Genomic DNA, 19972 nt, shown 5'->3' with positions numbered 1-19972 from the left:
AGGTGTCTGTAAGCTACCTGCGTCGGCCGGCAMCAGCCAGCAGTCGGGAGAGGAAGTGCTGTCAGGCACCATCGAACCTCTGACTGCCACAAAATAAATATCCAATGAAAAGAGAGGAAACATTCTAAAACAGGGTCCCAGTCYTGTTTCCAACAACATCACTACATTCAAATAGGAAGAAAATGAATGAACCAAATATCCATCATGAAGCCTATACAGGCTGCAGGTTAAATTTACCTGAAATAGGACTTTGGTGTTGCGCAGACTTACCTCTCTTGGATAACATTTCACTGTTTCGCCCTGACCAAGGCAAAATGAAGCACTGACTCTTCTTAAAAATAGTTAGAATGCAAATTCCGTGCCTTGTGTTTGTTAGATGAAAGAGAAGGGTGTAGGATGGGGGAACTCAGTGCTGTTATACTTGGCCCACAACTAAAGAAAATCTTTTTTCAAGTGTTGAATGAATTTTGGTGCTGCCCATGAGGCTGGCGCTTTACACAAGTGTGTGCAGCCCGTTCTATTTCAAATTTGCTGAATAGGGGTATGATAAACATGATTTTTTCCTGACAAATATTTTGCTTCCTCTGGGCTTAGAAAAACAATTAAAAAGAGAAAATCTCTCTGTCACTCACTCTTTGCAAAGGCATGGTATGTTTTCAGCTCTCTCATCAGTAAGTGTGCTAATTTTTTGGAAAGGTTTTCCTTATTCTTCTTGCAAGTAGAATGTATTGGTAGCCAAAACAAACACAGAAAGAAGCCAAGGAAAGAATAAGACATATCTATTCATATGAAGGATCCAAAAAGGGAAATCTCCAAAAACTACTGTAAGTGCTATAAGATTTCAGATGGCAAACTCATCCAAAATTAATAGTTAACAAAATAGTTCTTGATCAGCAATAGGATAAAAAGTACAGCATCCAGCATAAAATGTTTCCTTCTTTTAGTGTGGGAGGACTGTCTTGTGATTAAGGCAGTGGCCTTGGCATTATGAGACCTAGGTTTAATGCTTCTCTCTGGAATGACCCTGTGTAAGTCAATTAGTCAATCCATTGTGTTGTGTCTTAGTTATTTATCTGATAATGGTCATGACATTTCTTTCTTCATATCTTTTCCTGAGATTATCACCTTTTCGGATCAGGAGTTCTCTGATACTATATTTGTACAGTGTCTTAAACAAGAGGTCATGATCCTGTCATGAGCATTCAAAAAGCGTGGTCAAAATTTTTCCATAGGATACATTGTTTCTAAATAGAAAATCTTTTTTTCTTTTTTTTTTATTTCACACTAACAATATGCAGAAAGTTTTTTAATATGACCCCAAAATTACAGTTTTCATAACAAAAATCAGAATGTTGGGAAACACCTTCAGTATTCTAAATGCATCTTGACATCTGTGGATCTGGCTAAACCCATATTTTGTCTTACATGCAGTCTTCTATCAGAAAGGAGCTACGCTGCCCTAGGGTTCTATATACACTTTACATTTTACAAATTTTGACTCACAAAATGTAATAGCATTTTGGAAAGGTAGTCAATGCCAGTATCTAGTTTTAGGTGTCTAGCCATAGGGAATAGAGGCTCTCAAGGCACATGAAATCTGTAAAAGTGATGGAGGCACTAACTGGTCCAAGCTTCTTCTTCTTTTTTTTTTTTTTTTTATCTTCTTGATGCTGTTTTTTAATTACAGAGAAAAGAAACAACAAAACCAGTAGGGTATGTGTACTGTTATTTCTGTTTGCAAGAACATACAAAGACCTAAGAAAATCCTATTGTACATGAACCATTCGGTTTGAATAAATGGCATTTTCAATATATTGACTACATGCATGTGAAACTGGGACAATACTTACGAAAGCAAGTGAAGCCTGAATTAACTCAGTTCATCCTTTAGTGACTCCAAAATAAGTTGCATTTCAGGAAGGAGACAGGAGAGCAGCAGTGTTTGCTGACACACCCAAGCTGAGTGGTGCGTTGGAGGGAGGATGATGTGTGTTGACACTTTCCTTTAACAGTTCCCCAGTTGGCTGAAAGCAGACACAGAAAATGTTAACTGCTGGAGAACTACTTTGTGGAATTTAGCTCAATTCGCCTTTTAATAACAATTACAGCAACWGGCTGCGGCTCCCCTGCAAAGAAGAGAAGACCTCTTTCACCCAAGTTTTTAGTCTGATGCTTGGGAAAATCCATGGGGAAAGGGGAGATTTTGCAAACTACTTTGTATAACTGTGACGCTCTTTTGTCCTTGACGCAATTCTCTTCTTATTTAAATACATTATAGTTCCACTCACCAGTGTTGGATGCCATTCTGGTAGGGCCTGAACAAGCAGCTTCTAAGAGGAAGCTTTGAAAAGTAAATAGGCTTCCTAGGCAGCGTGGTGGAGAGTAGAGGAGTTATTCACCTTTCAGGCAGGAGCTGGATGTAGGGCAATAAAGATGCATAAAAGCACTTGCAGCAGCAGCAACAGGGCCCTTCAGCTAAACCCCCGCTGGGTACCCACACCAGCTGCTACSCTTTGGCTGTCCCACACCTTTTTCTTGTCTGCGGTTTCATTCACCATCATACTGACATCTCTGACTGCAGCTGCTGGCAAAGAGTCAGGAGATGTCTTGTCTCAGCTGGAAGGAGAGGAGTTAATACTGCAAAACACACAGGCACGCAGGAGGGATATCCCCAGGGCTACAAGGCCAGCCAGCAGGAGGACACATGGAAACCTGTCTGCCCTATCTTAACCTGACCCACCTTTCTCCACCCTGGCTGGCCTGGCTGACCTCCCTGCACTTACCACAAACTTGGACTTGGCTTCATCTCTGTTTTTTTTTTTTTCTTTTTTTCCACCTTTTTTTTTAATATGCAGCAGTTTGTTTTTAAATAGGAACTGATGAAAGCTGTTGCTGTTCTTATTTTTCCTTTCTATGAACTGAAGTGATGACAACAGAGTTTCTAGTAAATTATAACATAGGCAGTCAGATCCAGATTAGTTTTGAAGTTGGATTTTTTTTTTKGGGAGGGTACAAAATACAGCCAGACAAGATTTAATTAAATACTTGTATTTCATAACTGTAATTTATCTAGCTCAGTATGTCCTTTCCCATGGGTTTGTTAGGATATACGGAATTTTTAGCTTTAAGACTGCCAGACCTGGAAACTTCTGTTTATCAACCGAACAGGTAGAAAACAGCCAGTGGCAAAGCAGACATGCCCACACTGCCCTCTTCGTGGGTCTTCGTTTTCATCCGAAGTAGCCATCTCTAGAGATGAGAGGATAGTTTCCAGGCCGCTTATTATCTGGTCTCTTGCTGAGCCTGCCAAGACCGTATGTTTACCAATTAAAACAAGCCAACATATTTTCATTATATTTCTTACTACCATGACTCAGAAATATTTCCATATGGTTACAGTCTTGCTACAGCTCTGTGGGCCAAATCTGGAGCCTGTTGGAGTCAATGGAGAAACTCCCAGTGATTTCAGTGAGTTTTCAAACAGACCTGARTACATGAGTGAGTGAGAGCTTGAAAAAAAATATATGATAGGTTATCTTTGATCCTGCTTGTAAAGAAGCCATTGCTCAGCACACTTAGCACCCAGGTCTTTGTTACTTGGCACCTAGGAGGCCTGGTGTGGCRGTGAGACCTCATAATCAACATTTAGCCTCCTGGCATAGAGGATGCTTAGTGCTACCGTCTTCGTGGAGTACATTGCTACAACTGAGTTTACTGCTTTCCAAGGTTATTGTAACCTGAGTTAGGCCGCTGAGGGCTGGATCCAGTCCTCCTCATGGAARGCTCATATCCTTACTGCTTTCCTATGCCCATCCTTTTACCAGAGACTGAATGAAATACAACTGTTCCCTAACACACAATATAACACTTGCAAACTCATCTATAACAGTCACGAGAGCTACCCTGCATTTTTSCAGATCAGCTCACAAGTGCTGTAGTTTTCCTGCCACAAGTGCACAAGRACAGATACACACATCCATACATACTTTATTGTCTGCGTACTTTGTGTATGAAACTCATTCTAAGCATTTGTTTGTCTAACAGCCTGAAAATGCCAGTTCTCCCATATATAATCAGGATAACTGAAGAGTTACTTCTTGCTTGTGATTTCTGTTGAGTGGCCAGCATGGAAGAAGTTTGCTAATCCTTGTCCAGTCCCTTGTGGACTGGTGCCTTCCACAGAAGGAAGAGCTGTCAGTGTGCCAAGAGGCCACAGGGAGGAGACTCACACAGCTCTTTCTGTAGACATAGTTCTTCTGGGAGAAGGTTGAAGCCCACGGGTGCAGCACGGAGGGGGAAACAGCRTTCTATTGCACTTCAGTGTTCACGACCTTTTACCTGGCAGCCTTCTTCAATCTACAATCCTGAAAAATTAATTGCCTGGAAAAGACACGAAACAGGATGGAATTCCTCAAAGGGACTCTCCTCTCCACTGACACGGGACCTGCTGACTGAACACATTCTGTCCTCTCTCCTGCCTGGCTCCTAGTTATCTCTTTCCTCCTCAATAGATTATGACTGTGCTTTTGCGAAATTTCTTAGTCTCTCTTTTGGGGATTGAAGGATGTTTCAGGAATAGAAATGGAGTGAATGACACTCCCTGTACCAGATGATACTGGATGTCACCAACCAACCAGACAACAAGGGAGACTACAGTAGACATAAAGAAGGCAYAGCTGCAATTTCCAAGAGGAAAATGATGGACAGAGGTTTGGGTTTGGCTGTGCTGAGATTTTCTTTCTATTTTGGCCAGGAAAATTTTTAAAATCAGGAACTCTAGATATAAGACATAGTTAGGATGAGGCATCTATTCCAGATGTTGGAGTCTGGTCTTTCTGGGTACTTTGTCCTTASAAGAAAGCATCAAATTCCTTCAAATCCTGCTGATATTAATGGAATCCAAGGCAAGTAAGTATCCTGCAGGACTGGGCATTAGTGACAGTTCAGGTTCAGGAAAGGACATCAGGGTGTCTAAGTTACATATCATGCTACGTAACTCTTTACGTGCTTTGCTTTACGACAGTTTTACACAAAACATTCTTGGGGCAAAAGAGAAGTTATTAGGGAGCAGTATTTGAAGCCACATCACTTCCTTGGCAGCTGATCCACCAATCTACAGTACTGCACCCTTATTTTACAGATTTTCTTTTGACGTCTATGCATTGCATTCCTGGCCAGACTTAAACAGGGTGCAGGATACCCTCAATCATCAGCCTGCAGCACACAGAAACATGCTCCTCAGCAGAAGGATATAGCTTGGGATGAACTTTGAAGCAGAAATTACTGGCTCACTGCTCAGGAGAGAAGATACCCTGGCAAGGAGGATGGAGGATGTCATAGTGGCTATGAACACAGACACGATGTTCRTTGGCAGAGAGAGTTAATTAGGACAGGAAGGTAGGAGAAGGCAGGAGGAGAAAAGTTAAATACAGAGAAGAAAGTGACTTCTRTCTTATTCTCTTAATTCTCAAATGAGCTCTGTCCTTTGAGTCTGGGGTAGATCAAGGGGAGGGAAAATAAAGAGAAAGAGTACCTTCATAGGAGTATCACAGTTGAATTTATACATGCCAGGGATGTTATAAAAGCCCCTTTCACAGTTGGTTTTGCTTCTCAGAGAAACTGGGGACTCCTGGCTCCTACCGGAGGAGAACAACTACTGTCTAAAAATCAAGGTCTTTGCACTTAAAAAAAATAGACTATTTTCTCAACTTTCTTTACTTTACAGATGTTTCTGTTTCAGAAAAATGCCCTCATCTCTCTGAAACAACCAGAGATTTGTTTCTATTTGTCCATAGGGTCAACACAAACTGTAGCAATCAATGTTGCAAACAGCAGCTCCATTTTTCGCTCTGCATGACGGAAGGTGGGCTAGAAACCATGTGGCAACGCCACAAGGTTGTGAGGTGGAACACGTGGTTTTTCTTTCTAAGGATTTATGGCAGTTTTAGTGAAGGGACAGTAAAGACATTGCTTGGAACCTGTAGTAGAGCAATTTATAGCAGCTTATAACAGTAATTCATGGAAGTTTATTATATGACCTGCTTTATGAAAGTTCACTATTAGTTCAGCATTTAATGTTCACAGACTTGGCAGAGTTTCATGCAAGCTGGATGCTGAACATCCGGTGAACTTTGTTTACGAACATAGTATATGGTGCTTAGAAAGTTCTCAGCAAAGCTGTGGCCAGAGGCCACCACACACTTCTGTGTAAACTAATGAGCATGCTTGCTACAGGGACTGGAGGGATTCTGTGCAAGGATTTAGAAAGGAAATAATAACAAAAATATATCTTCACAGAATCAATGCTGTACTTTAAAAATAAATAAATGAAAAAAAAAAAAGCAAGAGGAGAAGCTGCAGAGCACAGAGATGAGGACCAGACCTATGTTGTCAGYTCCCCCAAAGAGGACTGCAGGTCTTCCTCTAAGGTGCTTCTAAGTGGTTGTGAGTAGAAGAGAAAATCATGGACATGCGATCGTAAGGGAAAGAAATTATTAGACGACTAAGAGGGAGGCTGATTTGGAAGGAAACACTTTTGCTGTTTTGTCTTACTCTTATTTGGCTGTGGTTTATGGCACAATGATTGACTGTAGGCTCTTTTTCTAAGATGTTTATTTTGGAACAGTACTATGACTGTCATGCCACAGTTATTGCGTAAAATTTGTTTTCATCTTAAAAAAAGCCCAGAACAAATTGAAAACTTTATAGATCTATAGCTCCAGTATTCATCTGTGGACACAAGGGGAGAGCCCCAAACCTCCAGTTTATGTATAAAATGGGCCATCAGCACAAATGTTCCCACTAGGTAAATTGTGCCTAATCTTTCCTGTCTGTTTAAAAGTAGTAGTAAGCACACAGTCTGTTCTGGCTCTTCTCTGCAGTCCAGAGTGTGGGGTCAGGGACAYCAACACCAGGCCTGCACGTTATCTCAGTGACTGATCCTTCATACTCCCTAGGAAGAGGTACAAAGACAAACTGTGCATGTGAAAGGTGTCAGCCAGCACTGAATCTTCTGCATACTGCTTCTAAACACTGCAAAGTATGGCTTAGCTCAAACCTAGATGCTTCATGTTAAGGGCTTACCTATGTCCTGAAGGGAAGAAATCACCATGCAGGTGAACTTACAGCTTAAGCTGCACAGACTGTGCTTTCAGATGTCTAAAGTGTTTCTCTACTGAAATATCTGYCAAAAGCATTTATATGATCCATAGCACCGTGCTGCTAAAGTGAAATTTTGCAGCTAACTTTTGGTTCCAGCAATCACCTAAGTATAATCTCCAGCTGAAGTCCCTTTAAAATCAGCAAAGAGGCATGTTTCATCCAGTGTAGTTTAGAGGATCAGTTTGTCCAGTGCCATTTGAGAYAGCATTTGAGACATTGACATGAGGCTGACAAAGATGGGACACAACATATGGGAGACTCGTGGCATGGCAATCTGAAGGCAGGCGGGAGCCTAGGGTGCCCAGAGCAAGGTGGAAATTGGAAATTGTAGCAGATGATTTGAAATCTGTTGCCAGTAAGAGGAAATCTGTTGTAGGAGGAAAGAAATGAACACTGTCATTACCTTGAACTGTGGAATCTGTATTTGCATTAATATTGAAGATGAAGTCTTACAAAACATAAACATAGTGCCTGAGTTGTATAAGGTCAAAACACACAGTAGCAACGCCACAAAAGACCGTGTGACTCACTGAATCCTGGACATACATGAGAAAGGCCATGTCCTAATGAGAGACCTGATAATAYGGTTACACGGTGGGGAATACACACCATTTCCTTACGATACAAAAGCACATGTCTAAATTAGGAAACTAAGGTTCTGCGAAGTCAGTTGAAAGAGGGAGACTTTTGCTGGTGGGGATTCAGAGCCCTAAGTTAGGCTTTGTCTTGAAYTGCTCTCCTGCTGAGCACTTCTGTTTCCACTAACTGTAAGTGGGGACTGGCTTCTGAATTTGGATATTTAAGTTAGGGCAGTAAAGTCAGAAAGCATGAATAGTTTCTTCACCTTTCCTTGCACCCTACATTCAGTCTTAAGAAGAAAATCTTTACGGTGGATGCTAAAGGGATGATAATGTCGATTTATTGAGCTGKTTCGGAAGCTGCTATTCAGATTTGCGCCAGAGAGGTGGCCACTAACAAGGGAATGTCCTTCTGCGGCAAAGTARTGCCACAGCTCTGCAGCTGGCTGCCCGAGCATCCTTGGTGGTATGAGCCTAGCAGTACGTTTGGGCCAGGCTGCTCAGGTATATGAAGCACCAAGTGTCCCAGATGACCTTGCCTGAAGGGGACTCGACAGCTGAGAACATGCTTGTTTTCATTTGTGGATTATTCTGTTTCCATTCTTAGCGCTCTTGATCGATAGGATAAGGGCCATCCCTTGGTAAACAGATATCCAGACTGAGCTGGAAATCACCACAAAACCATTGCGTTGTTTGCACAGATCAGAATGGTCCTTAGGGGCTTATTTCTGTGCTTATTTTAGACTCTTGTGGCCTGGAATTATGAAAGGAAGGTGGTTTTTAATCTATTCCCTACATTTTTGTTTTAATTTGTTTTTCTGAGTTGCTGGCAGTGATAATGACTTCGTTTATACCAAAACTGGGGTGGAGATAGAAAAGTGAGGTCAGATTGTTTGGCCAGTTTGAGCATGGTTGCACTTATTTCAGCAAATAAGCAAACATTAATGATTATTAACACTTATATGTGCCCAGATGTTTACACACACACAGACACAAAACTATTATTTTTTTTTTCTTTAATATTACTGAATTGTTCTTGTGTTAAAAGCTTGGGTGGCTTCCAGTTTTAGATAACTAGGGTAGACTCAGCTAGTTGGGATAAAATGAAAGCCATCTTCAAACTTCCATCAAAAACCTTGAGATAAGAATATACATATACCTGTTCAGTATTTTTCCCTCCTTATTTTTCATTTTCTCTTGCTTCTGTCCTTCTGGTCACTAGCCAGGTCTCAAATATGTACACACATGTAAGACTATCCAGCTATAATTGATGATGAAAAGTATTTTGGGAAAGATATTAAATCTAGAGCTTCAGGATTTATAATACTCTTTCTAGATATCAGAAACCAAACATCTGTAGGTTATTCTCCCTTCTACCTCCATCATGGCTTTACGTCTTTCAAGCACTGAGAGCTGATTCAGGGGTGCAATACTAGGCTACGTGGATTCTGACCAACTCTGGTCATCAGTCAGTCTAGAAAAGGTAGATCTGCTGTAGATTCCTGGAACTTTTTGTTGTACAATACATCTGCGTGCCTGCAGCAAGCTTGAGTGAGCTCAGGCAGCTCTGACACTTGATRTGGTAAAGAGTTGATGAGTGCATGGAAAGTAACCCTTTCTCCCAGCAGCTGGGAGAAATTTGGAGCATTCAGGTTGCTAGAAAATCTACGGGCCARTTGTATTTCACTTAAATCCTGTTTAGGTTTGAGTGTCAACTGAGATGCAATAACTGTCAGTCCGTGTGCTTTTACCCTACAGCTAATGTGAGAGAATTTGACTTACCTTAAACTCTTTCCACTGCAAGTTAAGCTACACTCCGATAATTGACATTTGCTGGATGAGAAGAGCCTACCTCAACTAACATGGTTAAGCTGATTTGCTGCTAGAGGAATGTRCTTCTGTGTCTGTGCCCACAGAGATCATACCATCATCCTTCAGTCCGAATCTTATGATTCAACTAGAAACATTAAGTCCYGTTGAACTCTGAGGAGCACCATGATCTCCTCAGTGCCTGCCAGAATCAGAGCACTCATAATCTTTGGAAAGTTCATGAGTCCTGTCTGGTGATTTGAGATGAGGCAGGTCTGCATATTCACATGTCTACAAAGACCAGGACAGCTTTTACTGTAAATTATTTAATCTCTTTCCTTCCCCAGCAGTTCGACATTCCATGATTCATACCAGCTCGAAGCAACATATCTATCTGACTGAACTTCTGCAGATTACACTGTATCCTATCCAGACATTTTGGACAAATATAATGTACTAWCAAGCTGTAGCTGCACCAGGCTGAATAATGCTTCCTTACAACACAACTTCCTGTGCTCAACCAAGATAAACAGTGAAAGAGTATTCTGTTGGCCCACTGGGAGGAGAGGCTTCAGTTCTTCTTATATATTTTCCAAATAGTAAGATTTAGTAAATATCTACAGAAAGTGCAAAGTACATTGCTCACACGAATGGCCCATTGTAATTCTGTGCTTGCCAGCAGTTTGTTATTCAGTCACTAGATGTCTCTGCGGGCTGCACCAAGGGGCCATAGACCTTGGGGTCTCTGGTGAGAAAAAAAGACAAAGCTGAGACTTGGGCAGTGGAGAAAGCTYTGGCTCTTGGCATGTGGATGTGTCTGCCATGCACTGCTGTTTGTGCTTAATAAACAGTTTAGGAAGGTCTGTGTTTTTTTGATTGCATGGGTCTCTGCTGTGAGCCACAAGCCATATAATTCAACAGATAATTCTTATTATGTGTAGTTTTGTGTTTATGAAGCACTTGAAGAGCAATGAGAAATTCAACTTCAGGAGTGTCCCTATGAAGCTAGGTAGCAAATAATATAAGAAGAAAATCAGGCAGCAAGCACAAATAGAGACAGAATTATGGTTCCTTGGAAAAGTAGGAACAGAACATAGGCTGCAACTCAAGGGAGAACTCTCACTATGCATGGGAACAGTATACTAACAGCTCCAAGCTCAGTGATGTCTCTGACATCTCCTAGCAAAGCAATGAGAAGATGGTGACACCAGAAATCTTGTGCTGAGGCTTGGCTGCTAAGGTCTCCAGATAGGTCATGACATCCTACTTTGGCAACTGGGAATGTTACATGGAGAAGAAAAACAAAATGCCAACTGTAGTTATATGTTTGGAGGCACTTCCAAACAAAGGTGAAAGATGAAAGACATGAATTCATGTATGTCTTTCTTTCTGAGAAAGTATGAGGAAGGAAACCTTGACTTCCTGTGGGAAGAAGGAGAAAGATTCTCATCTGAGAAATGCATAGAGTCGGAAAAGGGAGGGATGTTGCACATAGGTGAAAACTTTGAGCCACATTGGGAATGTGCATGGGTGAGCACAGCTGTGATCCACTACACTGACAATATTGCCTTGCATTTCCTGATGCTATATTGTGTGTGTGTGCATGTGTGTGTGTGTGTGCTGAAACTATAGCCTTCAACCTCTGTAAGCAAATGTTTTTATCTATGAATAGCTAGATATTTAGATACTTAGATGTCCTTACCTTTCCTGAGATAATCAAGTTATTGCAATAATACAAAATTTTAAAGAGCCTGTGGTAGCAAAGTAAGGCTGGGCACTCAGCAGAGGAATAATGATAAATGGATGGATAAGATAAAAACACAGAAAGTGGAAAACCCAGGCCAGTAGCAGACGAACACCCCACTTTCATCAGAACAATGYGTGGCCTTTGAAGAATGGCAGAAAAAAATTCAGCTCCCGAGAGTACCTTGGAGTAATCAATGTTGTATTAATTATAGTTCACATGTTAGAGCCAAACAAAGTGACTATCTAATTAAAAGCATAGCATCACCTTAATGAGAACAACTCTTACTTGTGACATCACGGGAGGGTTTATAGCCTACCTCTCCACCCTCTATTCTTTGAATCCAAGTTCAAATCCAAGGGAAAGCTTGCTTATGGATTAGGTCCAGATGTCTGGTATTTTAACAGTTATTTTCAGTGGTTCCCTCTGTGTGAAAGCTTTGAGATGTTTCTGAGCATGCTCTGTTTCCTCTGACATGACAGCGCTAGGAATGGACCAACAGTGCTAGGAATGGGCTGTGACACACGTCCTAGTTTAGAAAGTGATGGTGGTACTTCTAAATCATACTGAACTGGAGTGTATCAACAGATCTTGTCCTGATCAGCAATTCATATTGATTCTCCTCTCTGTCCAAATAGAAATTGAAACCCTTTGGCTATGTAACTAGAATTGACAAGACACCACTTTGACTAAGGTAAATCAGCTTAGCTCCTTGGGTTTTCCCTGGATTTAGGCCAACTGGTGGCAAGCTGAATCCTATCATTTAGGTACCTAAATAGAATACCTAAATGATATCTGAAATGGTATTTATGGCATTGGGGGGTCACTAAGAACATCCCAGGATAACCGGTCTTCCCAGCCATAAGATCAAGCATCTCAGCTGTGGGAGCTCTTCTTGTATGGGTCGCAGCAGCAGCTCCTAACTCCATGGTGGTCCATGAACTTGTGTGTAAGGGGACAAAACCCTCCTCCTTGGTGCCTCTGGTAAAGATATTTTAAGATGACTCTTGAAATATGTCTCTAATTGCTCCTTCAATGTATCCTTCAGAGCATGTCCCTTCAGTGCTGAGGAGSTATGCTGGTCTCTCCTTTTGTCATCCTCTCTTTCTATCCATACTTACTGAGTATCTCTTCTGCAGTCACACATTCAAAACTATCCCTTTCTTAAAACTCTCCTTCCACCCAGAAAACCCTCAGAACGGTGAGGATCACTTCCCTAAACTATTATTTGTAGCATGTTACCACTTGCTTTCCCTCCTTTTCCAGCATAAACYGCTTTTGTTTGATATGTTAATTGTAAGTTGTCTGTCAGTGGGAAGAAGGGTAGACGCTCTCTTTGTACAGCACCTGGCACAATGGAGATTGTGCTTCTTGGCACTGCAGTCACAATGACACCAGCACAATAACCCAAAGACAATATTGATAAGCAATAAAACTATTAATTAAAAATAAGCTTGTTCATACATATTTGCCTCCTCAGCAAGTTTCCTGATGATCCCAAGCTGGGAGGAGTGGCTAATGCACCTGAGGACTGTGCTGCCATTCAGAGAGACCTGGACAGGCTGGAGAGCTGGGCAGAGAGGAACCTCCTGAGGTTCAACAAGGGCAAGTGTAGAGTCCTGCAYCKAGGGARAAATAACCCTAGGCASCAGTACAAGCWGGGGGCTGACCTGCTGGAGAGCAGCTCTGCAGAGAAAGACCTGGGAGTGCTGGTGGATGACAAGTTGACCGTGAGCCAGCAATGTGCCCTTGTGGCCAAGAAGGTGTCAAGGGGACGGGGACAAACTCTYTTCAGTTGTCCTGTGTGGCAGGACAWGAGGCAACGGGCAGAAATTGAAGCACAGGAAGTTCCGCCTGACCGTGAGGGGGAATTTCTTCCCTGTGAGAGTGGCGGAGCACTGGAGCAGGTTGCCCAGAGAGGCTGTGGAGTCTCCTTCTCTGGAGATGTTCAAGGCCCGCCTGGATGCAACCCTGTCTAACATGCTGTAGGTGACCTTGCTGAGCAGGGAGGTTGGACTAGATGGTCTCCAGAGGTCCCTTCCAACCTTACTGATTCTGTGATTCTATGATTCTACGATATTTTAAATTGTCTTTCGAAACACTAACATTACTGGTCTTACTCTTTATCACTAGCAATATCAAAGCACTAATGAAAAGGCTTTTCGAGTTTTGTCTCATCCCACTAGCCTATGTGAAAATTTCCTCATTGCTATAGCACTGTCGTAGTTTCACTTGTTAACACATTAATATAATGGATAAAAGCCATTAATCTTCAGGCACTAATTCCCCCAGAACAAGCAAAGATTTCAGTGGGACTGTGGCTGAAATGGTTCTAACAGCAGAAAGCTTGGGAGCAACTTCTGAGGGGTAGGWGGTCCTCAGAGAGGTGCTCCTTCTTCCAAGGAAAATGTCTTTGTCGTCACGGCTGTCCATCGGTATTTGTGCTAACCCAGTGACAGTGGGAAATCTCAGTCCTATCTGAGCCTAGGAGTGGGGGAGAAGATTCTCAGCAGGTAGTTTTAAACAAMTTGTATGCCTAGATTAAGATTAATATCCATATTTAAGCAGGTAAATTTCTAAAAGAGGCACTATGAATATCTGTAAGGTTGCCCAAAGCTCAGCCAGCCCTCAGCTCTATAATTTATTCTTCCTMTTTTTCCCAGCTACCCAAATTAAGTTATGCTTTGAAAACCAATAGGGTTTCTAGGGGAAACTGAGAACTTACAGTTTTGGAGGAAACAGGGTGGGATTTTGCAGCTATGCTTATTGGTCAGTATATTCATTTGTTTAATTATATAGTTACTTTTTGTTGATCAGAGCTCTTATTTTTGGGAGAAAACCTATACCCAGTGTACAAGGGTACATTTTGTGCATTTTTATTCTAAATTGGAATTAAAAGCAGTCCCAAATAAATGACATAAATCTGACTTCCTAGCTTCTTAACCCAAGACAACAGCGGCAATTCCCCTTGATCTATGCATTTAAAATAATTTCAAATCAGATATAGACCTTTCTGAGTTTCCACTCATAATTAGCTCTACAATTCCTAACAAGGAAGGAATTTTTTTTAAAGAAAATTTTAAAGAAATTTTTAAATTTCTGAATTAAATAGTTCCAAGTGTTAACTCTTCCTCCGTTAACTCTTTGCCTTGAGTTACTGATGAGACATGGCCTCACATGAGAGAAGGGTTTAGGAGCTGTGGCACACTGGATAATATTTGAACTTTTCTGCTTATATTGAAAACTTTTTTCTTGATCATGGCTTTATTTACTGGTTGCAGGTTGATGACCAACTAGCTCAGGGATGAATGTTAAGCAAACAAATTTGATGTTACCAGATTGTCCACTTTCCTTCAATGTCAAAAAATTGTCCACTTTTCTTCAATGTCCACCCAGCCTTAGCTGTTCTCTAGAATTTTCCTGGCAAACCAAGATTTACTAAATCCAGTGTCTGTGAGTCAGGGCATCTTCTTAATCAAATTAATGTAAAAATAGGATACATTTCTGTGTTTTTTGGTTTCTTCATAAGCCTAGAAAAATCTGAGTTTCTTCTAGGGGTCTGGGTGAACTCTTGTCTGGCAGCTCTGGTATTTTATCTTTCTTAAGTTTTTGACCTGAAAGTCATGTCACTGGTAGCACAGATTCTCTTTGGAATTGTTTTCTTTAAAAATTGAATTATAATTCCTTGCTTTGATGGAAGGAAGTGAGTCATTAGCAGGCAACKCTTGAAAGTTTTCTAGAGTTTGTCCTAAGCAGCAGCAGACACTATTCTTTCCTCAGCAGATAGCATTTCAAGCAGAGACTAGTATAATCAGTAGATATCCTGGGATTTAACACTTAGGACATATTATCACAAAATGTGTTTTTTCTTTTATCTGGCCTTTCAGAAGAATTCAAGCCCACTGGTAACTGCATGATGTAGCACAGAGACTTCATAAAGAATGGAAATAGGAAGTGGCTGAAAAGCCCTACAAAAACGCACATTTTGAATTTGTACAGAACCAGAATAAACAGGCAGAAGAATACCCTGGTRTTGGTGCAGGACAGTGTGGCCCACACCAAAAGCAATCCAGGTCCAGACCGTTTTCACGAGCACTTCAGGCACAACCATGCCTYAGGCTCTTGTATCTTTCCTGGCACATTAACTTTCTGTTGAAATGGTGCTGACCCTCTTACAGCTACACAACTCTACAAYTGGTCTCCTGATGATGCTTTTAATCCCCCAGCAAAATGAAAACAGTGTTAGCTCATCCATGCATCAGTTAAAGACAAGCAGAACTACAATGGGAGTCAAAAATCTCTATTTGAAATTAGAGTCCTTCAACAGTAGTTATATGCTGACAGCCACATAAATCTAGGCTGGCTGTAAACACGGATTCAGATCTCTCTTAAACATTAGAAAGAGAGCTAATTTGGAGCTATGGTACTGGAAAGGCCCATTTTTCAGATTGGATTGATGATATTCTGATACGGAGCTCCTGAATTCAACTTGCTCTTTAGAAAAGCTAGGATTTTCCATACTGCTGCACATTATAAAGATAGATTACATGTGGAAACTAAAGTATAGGTGGTTTTTCAGGCCTCTTATTCTAGTTCAGACCTGTCTGCATGCAAGGCTAGAGATTGAAAAGCTGAGTACATGGCAATGTAACCGTATACAGTTGCAATCCCTTTATTTTCATCAAAATCTGACTCAGAAGAAGGTATCAAAACACCTTTAATGCTCAAATATAGCAGAAAAACTCAAGCAAAAAATGAATTCATAACCACAGTTAGTGGCTGGCTTCTGTTCTGAAGCATGACAGCTTCTATTTTCCTGGTGTTAAAGGCAATTTGCCCAGTAGGTCTTTGGGGTAGGCTAAATAACACATGTGAAACTGATTGAAGAAAGATCTCTTGGATCCCTCTAAAGCATTAATAAAATAGACTTAATCAATCTTTTTTTTTCTACTTTCTGATAATTATGCTGCATAATAACACGGTAGAGAACATTTTCAGTAGTAAGTGACTGCAAATGCATGTGCCTGTGCAGAGACAGTATGTGTTTTGCTTATACCAGATGGATAATTAAGTGCACATCTGCCCCTGCAGTTGACTGTGTTGTTCACACAAACACTGCATTGGAGAAATACAAGCTGCAGTCATTCAAGTGGATGAGGAAAACTTTATGGAGATGTGCTTCTACTGTCAGGAACAYGCAGCTTATATAGCAGGACACAAGTGAACAAATGACTCTGTAGTCCCCTTTGGAGATGTCTAAAGGACCCTTCGCAAGCTGATACAAGCTCTCCTTGCCCTTGCTATGGACCTCAAAGCTGCATAACCATGTTGCATTCACATTGCTGGTTAGAGCACAGAAGTGGACTAACCTCTGTTACCTACTCTCCAAAGCCGTCTTACATATGCTTGTAAAGACAGGCAGATGTGCTTGTAAGAGATGAAGGATCTTTGACACATACTGTTCAGCTGTTATCGAGCCATAAACATGACTTACACACTTCTCCATCATTAATGCCAAAGTTCACATCAATGTCTTGCAGAGAGGAAGGTAGGATAAGAGTGCAATTTCCAAGTGCAACTTCCTTGGAAGAACTGAGAACTAGATGGGAAGCTGTTCACACTAATATCCTGCCTCTCCTAGTGAGACAAGGTAGTGGAGTTAGAAGCAATGTGATCATTCAGCTGTCATTTTACTGAGATAACAAAGACAGATATTACATTTTTAGTAAAATTGAAAGAAGAGAGAAAAGTCCCAAATCTTTGGAAGGTTTTCTGCAACTAAAATGGAGTCAGTCATGCTGGCACTGGGGGCCTTTGCAGCTCTGTTGRCCTGGGCTCCACGGTGGGTCTCTGCCTCAAAGGCTTCCTCCGGAGCAGACTTCCCAGACAGCCTGAGCTGAGCTCTGGCAGACGTTTCCCTCAAAGCCACTTCTTGTGCTAAGCATCTCCTAATGCTTCTCTGTCATTAGAGTGCTTTCAATGAAATGATACCGTTATCATTTGATCCTAGAGTCTACCCACAACTCTAACCTACTGTATTTATCATATTTGACTCATTTCCACACATATAAGGATCTTATGAACAGTTCTTTGGAGTGCAGACATGGAAGCCTTCTCTTTWCAAAGAAACCCTCTGCTACTTACGGCAATAGCCTCCTGAAAAGAGTATCTGCAGAACTAGGACTATGATTTACAAACATGTTGGCCTGTCTGATATTCCCTGACTACTTTCTATTGTGGGTGGAGGCTTTGTAGGAAGGAGATCCCTCCCCTTCCCGTTGTAAATAATTCTCCATGCAAAAAATCCTGGTGATGGTGAACTTCATATCTATCTAAAGCATGGAGGCTGGTGGCAGATGATTTTCATCCAGGCTACAGCAATGGGCAGACAGCAGGTCCGATGTCTGACTAATCTAAACTGTTAGGACCTTCAACATACAGACCCGAGAATCTGGCCTGGACCTGAGAGTGACCAGAGATGTCTGGAGCTCACTGTTACGAAAAGGCRGATGGGCAGAGCTGGTTTCAAAGTGAAAAGGGAAGAAGACAGTGTCTAGGAAATGCACTAATCTCCTTTTTTAGGTATTTTAAAAAAGTGGTATGATATCGTGATGATTTTTGATTAAAAAAAGACAGAAAGAAAAACAAAGAAAATCACAATGACCATTTCACGGATGAAGAGCAAAATTCCTTACATGCAAAGCAGGTGAAAATTCCTAAAGGACACAGAGAATAATTTGTCTGGAGTGTTACCATCATCGTTTTAAAATATCTGTGAGTCTGAATTCTCAGGCTTTTACCCCTGTTTCTCCAGTAAAATCAGACTCCTGATTTTTCAACTATGTCATCTTCTAGGTTCATAAAATATGCGGGTACTGGTATATCCTTCTAATTAGCCTAAATTTACATAATTCCATATTACCAATTACTGAGGCATTCAAAAAACCCCATGGTTTTATTTTCTGGAATTTAGGGTCTGTTTCTCATTTGTACTGTGGATGCTTCCTATCATCTAACAGTTATGAGGGCCTTGATGAGGAGTGGGCATGAAATTCATGTTTGTCAGGCTGCAAAATACTGCTTGGGAAGTCAAAAAAGTYCTCCTGAGTGATTTTCAATTATTATCCATGCCGTACTAGTCTGTAGAAGCCCAGGACCTTTATGGGGTTGTGACAGTAAATGCTGTGTAAATGAAGTAATCAGAATCAGAAACAAAGTGCTTGCAAGTCTATTCCTTTCTCTTTCCTGGTCTCTCTTACACCAGTATTTGCAGATATATTACCTTTTGCTCTTGGCATTCACTCTGAATTTTTCATTTCCCTCACCACTTATCTAAAACCAGTCACTGAGGTAATTTTCCATGTCAGCAGCTAATCTCATCTATCTGAGATCTTATTACTGAACCTTTCTATACAAATCTGCCCTTTTTCCACAGTGCTCTGTTTAAAAAACTCAAACTCTCTAGCTGTTACCAATGTCTGCASCTGAAAGATGCAAGTAACTATTAGCCAGCAGCACATACAACAAGTCACACGCCTATTTCTTTGAACCTTGTTTTCTATTCAGGAACATAAGAAGGCTGCAGCCTTCCTTACCTTCTGCTTGTATAAAGAATTAAATTATTAAATATAACTGCAAGAGGCCCCTCTCCAATGCCAAGTAGCCCAGRTCTAATCCTGTTTACCATCTGTGTGTTGAAAGAACTTGAATGATTTCAGAAGAAGTGGTCCTGAGTTAAACTGGTCCAGCTGAAAGCAGTGTAAGGACCCTGCTGATTTATTTATTCACTATGTCAGTAGTTGCCTCAGCGTTTGACTCTTAACTAAATACTATCTGATCTGCATGACCAGAAAATACCTGCATAGTGAAAAGATTTTTGCTGCTAGATATGCTCCCCAAATTGACTTCTGCTACCTGTTTGTCTTTCTACATGGTAGAAAAATGCATTGCTCTTTYTTTATACCTAGACCTTTCAGATAAATTATCTATAGTCTCATCCTGCTTCTTTTCGTGCTGCAGTGTAGACATACCTGCAGAAAGCAAATCCTTACTGGTTGTTTTACCAAGACTTCTCCACTGAGGTCAATATTTTGTTTATTTTTATTCATTGGGAAATTCAACTTTCAATTAAATGAATATTATTATGACAAATTCTAACTTTTCTTTGAAATGTTTGCCTCAAAACATTTTTAAAAATACCAAAAATGRTAATGTTTGTGAAGGTTATCTGAAAATTAAGTTTAGTTTTTTAAGAAAGCTAGTGCTTGGCTGGAAAACATGTTTCCCCAAGACTATCTCCTGCCTTTGCTGTTCAGTGGTGGTTCATTCCTCCTGTTTTTAATCTCTTTAAATATGCATCAGACAAAAGAATGCAGCTCCAGATGATTCCCCTCGCATCAACGGGTGGATGATTTAACTACTATGCTAGGCATCAGCCTTTCTCTAGCTGCCTGAATATTTACTATTTCATCACAGTAAACAGCACTGACCCCAAAAGGAGACATCTTATGGGTTAGGAAGAAAATATATGGTACCTAAACATGCAAGGAGCTGCAGCAAAACTGTGCATGCTCCTCTGGCCTTACACCCACCCACGAAGGAGTTTCTAGAATATGACTCTGAGTCCTGTTTAGCTCCTGATCAGGCTGGAAAGCAGTTACTGTGCTGCCTTGGTCAGCAA

Source organism: Rhea americana, unplaced genomic scaffold (genome assembly GCF_003343005.1).
Source record: "Rhea americana isolate MKP2758 unplaced genomic scaffold, rheAme1 scaffold_30, whole genome shotgun sequence".
Lineage (NCBI taxonomy): Eukaryota > Metazoa > Chordata > Aves > Rheiformes > Rheidae > Rhea > Rhea americana.
The sequence above is the reverse complement of the archived record's forward strand: the minus strand, read 5'-3'. Positions refer to the sequence as shown.